Source organism: Pempheris klunzingeri, chromosome 7, assembly GCF_042242105.1.
Source record: "Pempheris klunzingeri isolate RE-2024b chromosome 7, fPemKlu1.hap1, whole genome shotgun sequence".
Classification (NCBI taxonomy): domain Eukaryota; kingdom Metazoa; phylum Chordata; class Actinopteri; order Acropomatiformes; family Pempheridae; genus Pempheris; species Pempheris klunzingeri.
The window spans coordinates 972,850-980,264 of NC_092018.1; positions in this window are offsets into that span (position 1 = coordinate 972,850).

Sequence of the window (7,415 nt, forward strand, 5' to 3'; positions counted from 1 at the left end):
GTAGCCCGCCGCCATGCCCTTGTAGCCGGGCTGGAAGCCCGCCGCCATGCCCTTGTAGCCGGGCTGCTGGGGCTGGAAGCCCGCCGCCATGCCCTTGTAGCCGGGCTGCTGGGGCTGGAAGCCCGCCGCCATGCCCTTGTAGCCGGGCTGCTGGGGCTGGAAGCCCGCCGCCATGCCCTTGTAGCCCGCCGCCATGCCCTTGTAGCCGGGCTGCTGGTGCTGGAAGCCCGCCGCCATGCCTTTGTAGCCGGGCTGCTGGGGCTGGAAGCCCGCCGCCATGCCCTTGTAGCCCGCCGCCATGCCCTTGTAGCCGGGCTGCTGGGGCTGGAAGCCCGCCGCCATGCCCTTGTAGCCCGCCGCCATGCCCTTGTAGCCGGGCTGCTGGGGCTGGAAGCCCGCCGCCATGCCCTTGTAGCCCGCCGCCATGCCCTTGTAGCCGGGCTGCTGGGGCTGGAAGCCCGCCGCCATGCCCTTGTAGCCGGGCTGCTGGGGCTGGAAGCCCGCCGCCATGCCCTTGTAGCCGGGCTGCTGGCCCACCGCCATGCCCTTGTAGCCCGCCGCCATGCCCTTGTAGCCGGGCTGCTGGCCCGCCGCCATGCCCTTGTAGCCCGCCGCCATGCCCTTGTAGCCGGGCTGCTGGGGCTGGTAGCCCGCCGCCATGCCCTTGTAGCCGGGCTGCTGGCCCACCGCCATGCCCTTGTAGCCCGCCGCCATGCCCTTGTAGCCGGGCTGCTGGCCCGCCGCCATGCCCTTGTAGCTCACCACCTGGGGCCTGTAGTTGGACAGCTGCATGGGGCAGCAGCAGCCATACAGCAGCCATAATACAGCCACACTAGAAGAGAAAGTCATGTTCAAGCATCAACCTTAGTCACTTCAAAATCACTACATGGAAGGACTGAGTGCAGAAAAGCTCATTTCAAAGTACCGTAAAACAGTTCCCATGGCTTCGGTCAGACAGGTGAACCACTGAAAGCTGAAGGCCTTGGTCTCTTTTCAGCCAAGCCAAACCACCACAACTACACTGTCCTCCTCAGTGGTGCAGTAGCAGAAAAGCTCCACTGCAATGAATTTATCTTGTTCTGAAAGCCAATCAAAGCTCTCGCTTCCAAAGTGATTAAATGGAATCAGGTGGGACTGATGGGGCGGATTCCTCATGATGCTCAGGTGTTCAGAAAAGGCCTCTGTTTGAAATAGCTTCCCCCAGAGTGCACCACAGTTTATCAGGGACTGTGTTTTATATGGAGGTTGATTGTGGTCATCGCCTTATTCATGTTGCTCATAGAAAATAAAAATAATGCAATAACTGTTTTTGGTTGCTTTTTTGGCTGACGTTCATGTTTTTCAATAGTATCATACTGCTAATCTTTTAGTCTGTTACCATCTGGCTCAGAAATGGCAACAAAGAGGGAGGCCTCACACAGATTGAGCAACAAAAAGTTATTTTATTCAACTAAAATGAATAATTGAAACAACTCATCAATAAACTGTGTTCATATAAGAGGATGTGTGAGATGAGTGAGGATGTGGTGTGGTGCATGTTGAATGGTGCAACAAACCAAACAAAGGAAAAAGGTAGGTATGTTGCAGGCCCAGGAGAGAGAGAGAGAGACTCCCAGAAGGGGAGGGCTATATGCCTTTCTGGAGGCCGCCGCCCAGTTAGGCAGGTAGACTGAGAAGCCTCCCAGCTCCACCTACCAGCCCAACTCCCAGGATCTACAAAATAGAGCATAGTACAAAAAGCAGGAGTGGGAGGGTTCGTCACACCCCCTCCCTTAAAATGGGGGACCTCACTAGGCCCACCACAGCTACCAGGTAACTTAATATTACTCAAACAATACAAATAAAGATTGGTCATTGGATGTCTATACCTACTGCAGGAAATCTCATATAAGACATAGCAACTCCTCTGCAACTTTGGTACCTAAGAAGCATTTAAGAGAAGAAAACCAGGACAGACAGAGTCAACTGCAGAGAGGGAAAAACACCAAATAACTAAACAGTCATGGCTCTGGACATGGCATCAGCCACTACATTTTCAGCACCTTTAACATATCGAACATCTAAATGAAATGGCTGGAGGAACAGACACCAACGCATGAGCCACTGATTTGGATTTTGAAGCGAGTTAAGAAACGTTAGGGGATTGTGATCTGTGTAGACCACCAAAGTTGAGGGTGCGGCGTGCATCTGCTGAGGGGCTTGGCATCACATGACGTCCTGGAGACATCTTACGCACCTCCCAGGCTAAAGACGTGGGCCTGTTCTGTGCATCTGTTTTCTCCAACTTCTCCTGAAGCTGGATCCAGTCTATGAGAGCTTTGAAATCCCGTATATAGTTGTCCAGCATCATCAGCACCTCCCCGCATTCTACGACGCTCTGATCAGATTCACAGGTGACGTAAATCTCGTCCACAGTTCGACGGAGATTGTCGAAGAGGAAAGCCCAGTAGCGTGCTCGCAGGTCCACCTTGCAGGGCTGCCTGGCTTTGGTGGGGCTCTTCTCCACCCCCTTGTCCAACAAGGCGCCAGCTGTGCCTTTACTTTCCACACCAGCATTCTGTTTCTTATTCCTTTGTTGTCCAGGATTGATCCTCTGGGCCCTGGGATTGCCGCTGGAGTTACTTTTGGACTTTGCTTCCTCCTCTTTGTTTTCTAGAGGTACACTCCAGGCAATGAGGTTTCGAGCAGCACGGCCCTCTTCAGCAACTATCTTCCTAACCTTGTCATGGCTGTTGGAGCGCTGGAAAGATGGCAACACGCCATCTTGGAGAAGATAACCACTGGCTGCACTCTCCACCTCATCATCTGAGAGAACCTGGCTGTACAGAACCTGAAGGGTGGGGTCATCTTTTTGTTCTTTCACCAGATCACTGCAAGACACAGGCAAAGGAAATGCAGGCACAGGAAACACAGATTTTGTTTTTTTGTCTAGATTTTCAGAACTGGAACCACCACTGGTGTGGCTCATGGAACGTGTCACTGCACAGGTGGGAACAACCACAGAAGAAGATTTTGGAAACTCAGAACCCTCCATTGGGATCTGAACATCCATCTGCGTGGGTACTTCAGGCCAAACTCGATCCCCAGCCAAGTCATTACCCAAGATTACCTGTACTCCCCTCATAGGTAACGAAGGCCGTACTCCCATGACCACATCTCCTTGCACCAGATCTGAAATTAAAGTCAGTTTATGCTGTGGAGCAGAAAAGACAGTCAATCCCATCCCTTGGACATCAACTCTAGACCCTGTGTCAGTCACAGGAGAGAAAGGCAACACGGAACCCACAATAAATGAATCCAGAGCCCCTGAGTCTCTTAATATTTTAACAGGAACTTTCTTCTCACTCCCCACCAGTGAAACGTAACCATCTGACACAAACACAGCATAGCCAGGATCTATCCTGTTTGAGGAATTTATTTGCACTTTCTCCACAACAGGAAGCTCAAACACTTGTTCTGAAAAGGATTTTGTGTGCGCCTGCACAGCAGCAATGACACGGTCTCTTTCCTCTGCACGCAAAGATGCCGCAGCCCCAGACGGTTTTGCTCCTATATTACCAGGCTTAAACTTCTTTTTCCACTCTGGACACTCATTTCTCCAGTGACCCTTACCAAAACAATAATTACAGATGCGATTTGGGTCCAACTTTCCCCGTAGTCCACGATCTGCTTTAACTGAAATCCTTTCCATTCCATCAGAAACATTTTTACCAGAGTGAGCCCCCACGCAGCCATCTCCGCGAACACGATTCTCACCAGAAAAAACCTTATGAGTCAAAACAAACTCATCTGCCAACTTGGCAGCATCTGAAACTTTACTTACTTTCTGTTCATTAATGTAAGTAACAACACGTTCAGGCAGAGTATTTTTAAACTCAAGCAAAATTAGCTCCTACAGATCCTCCAAGGTTTTTACTTGGGATGCAGCACACCACCGGTTAAAATGCGTGGCCAAATCAAGAGCAAACTCAGTGTGTGTCTGCTTCTCTTTTCTGAGTAGTCTGAACCGCTGACGATATGCTTCGATATGCCAGTTCAAATGCCCTAAGCACAGCAGCTTTAACCGTTTCATAGCTACCACTGTCTGTAACACTCAAAGCTGAAAAAGCCTCCTGGGCCTTTCCAGTGAGCATACATTGAAGCAGGAGGACACACTCAGCATCTGACCAATTTCGTGCTTCTGCCAAACGTTCAAACAACACAAAGAAAATGTCTGGGTCCCTTTCGTTAAATTTTGGAACTAACCGTAAATTTACACCTACATCAAATGTTGGAGCAGGAGGAACAAACATGGCCGATTCTTGAGCCTCAGGAGTCTGAAACTTTCCCTGACTCATAAGCTCCAGCTTATAACGCTCCAACTCAAGCTGCTGTCTGGTCTGAGCATGGGTCATTTCAGCTTCTGAGTCAGGCATCCTGTTTCAACTTCTCTAATTCTAGGACAGTACTCTGCTCCTGTTGCAACTGTAACACAAGAAGCTGCTTTTGCTGTTCAAATGTCAATCCAGCCCCAAGACCAGCCAGAACAGGAGCCATAGTTGACACTTTTCCAGACACATGTGCTCTGGGGGAACCTACATCAGAACCTCCGGAGATTTCTACCTGCACACTTGATTTTTCCACTGAAACCGACAGAACCTTTTTTTCTACCAATTTGCCCTTTAATGTGACCAACAACTCTTCTTTTCTGAGCTTTTTAGAAAATTCGACACCGTAGTATTCAGCCACTTTCAAGAGCTGATCTTTTTTGTAGGAGTTGAGCAACTCTTCACTTGGGCACAGAACAAAGTCTTCTATGGAAGCCATGTTAAATTACCCCCAGTTAGGACAGCTGTTGTACCAGCACACAACAGAGAAACCAGAACTACAACTACCAATTTTCCATCCCCAGCAGACAGGACAACAGGCTGTTTAAGTATGGAACCCCATCCCTCTGACTAACTGCCTAACCAATTCTATCTGACTTACTCAACCCTAGACTTCATGTAGGTTAGTGGCAGGATAAATTAAGCACAGAGCCCAGTGACCCGGTTAACTTTCAGCATGCTGAAAATCACCTAGGCAGCCATGGAAGTGCACCCGAGCAACTGCTCTAACCACCTACTACACAAAAACAACAAACTAAAACAAAAAAGTTCAATGGAGACAGTGTTTGCCCCACATTGACTGTGCCTAACAGGAATAAGGGTTCCAAGTAACTACCAGCCCATACCTTAATCTGGCAGCTCAGGAGAACTTGTATTTTTATAGCCAGGCCACAATGTCTGAAGAGCCCAATTTACTGGATAACAAAATGCTGAACAGTTAAAGTCAACCTCTACAAATTCCAGAGCAATCCAACTTCCATGTGAAACACTCCCTCAAATGAAAAATAATTTTACCAGTTTCCCAGCGCTAATGATCGTGGACGAGCCCCCATTTGTTACCATCTGGCTCAGAAATGGCAACAAAGAGGGAGGCCTCACACAGATTAAGCAACAAAAAGTTATTTTATTCAACTAAAATGAATAATTGAAACAACTCATCAATAAACTGTGTTCATATAAGAGGATGTGTGAGATGAGTGAGGATGTGGTGTGGTGCATGTTGAATGGTGCAACAAACCAAACAAAGGAAAAAGGTAGGTATGCTGCAGGCCCAGGAGAGAGAGAGAGAGACTCCCAGAAGGGGAGGGCTATATGCCTTTCTGGAGGCCGCCACCCAGTTAGGCAGGTAGACTGAGAAGCCTCCCAGCTCCACCTACCAGCCCAACTCCCAGGATCTACAAAATAGAGCATAGCACAAAAAGCAGGAGTGGGAGGGTTCGTCACATAGTCACATTCCTATTGTTAGTGCTATAGTCACTGCTAGTACGTTGGTTGCTGTTTGTGTTGTCTCTCTGTGTCCAACCTCCACCCAACGCAGACCCCTACAGAAGCCGCCCACATTGAGCCTGGGTCTGTTTGAGGTTTCTTCCCGTTAAACGGGAGTTTTTCCTTGCCACTGTTGTTCAATATAATATCTGATGCTTGCTCATGTGGAAATTCTTGAATCCTTAATTTTGATTTCCTGAATTGTTGGGTCTCTCTGTAAAGAGTTTGGTCTAGACCTGCTCTTTATGTAAAGCGTCTTGAGAAAATGCTGTTGTGAATTGGCGCTATATAAATAAAGATTGATGATCTGATTTTAGAGGTAGCTTTCACATGGTAGAAGCATGATGGTTTTGACTTGATCAAGACAGAAGTTGGAATCAAACATTATCCCAAGATTCCCAGCAGCCTCAGTAATATCTAACAAAGCACCACAATTAACACCAGGAGTGAAGATGGAAATTTGGGGGACCAAATAAAATGACCCAACTTCACTGAATTTGTGTCAAAGGATTTGATAGAGACAAGCTAGTCTGCTAGGTTCAGTAGATTTTAGCTACTAAATATCTGCATAAACATGGTAAATCATGATTATGGACAACTTGGCCAAGTGGCAGCATGTAGAAAACACACACTGTTCTTTGGACATTTAACCCACATCTGTACGATATGCCTGCCTTTTGTCAAACTGAACCAAGTGTTCAAGTAAATTTGATACAGAGAGAAGGACCACCAATGGCAGTTTCAAAGATTTTCCAAGACAAGAGTACAAACACATGCAGAGAAACTGAATTTTATTCATCAAGATAAAGTCAACTGGGCCCCATCAGTTGAAGAAGTCACGCACCCCCTGAGGAATCAGGCCTGAAACAAGAAGTACAATTAGGTGTCGCAGTTACCATCTTACAGGCTGTAGGCAGGTCAACATTGAAGTGTTTGCACAAGTGTTCTTACCCTTCAGGTTCTTGAAGATCTGAAGAGCTCTAGTGATGTCTATAGCCATAGCCGTAATGCTGGGGCTGGTAGCCCGCCGCCGGGCCCTGGTAGCCGTGCTGCTGGGGCTGGTAGCCCGCCACGGGGCCCTGGTAGCCCGCCGCGGGGCCCTGGTAGCCGTGCTGCTGGGGCTGGAAGCCCGCCGCCGGGCCCTGGTAGCCGTGCTGCTGGGGCTGGAAGCCCGCCGCCGGGCCCTGGTAGCCGTGCTGCTGGGGCTGGAAGCCCGCCGCCGGGCCCTGGTAGCCGTGCTGCTGGGGCTGGAAGCCCGCCGCCGGGCCCTGGTAGCCGTGCTGCTGGGGCTGGAAGCCCGCCGCCGGGCCCTGGTAGCCGTGCTGCTGGGGCTGGAAGCCCGCCGCCGGGCCCTGGTAGCCGGGCTGCTGGGGCTGGAAGCCCGCCGCCGGGCCCTGGTAGCCGGGCTGCTGGGGCTGGAAGCCCGCCGCCATGCCCTTGAAGCCGGGCTGCTGGCCCGCCGCCATGCCCTTGTAGCCGGGCTGCTGGCCCGCCGCCATGCCCTTGTAGCCGGGCTGCTGGCCCGCCGCCATGCCCTTGTAGCCGGGCTGCTGGCCCGCCGCC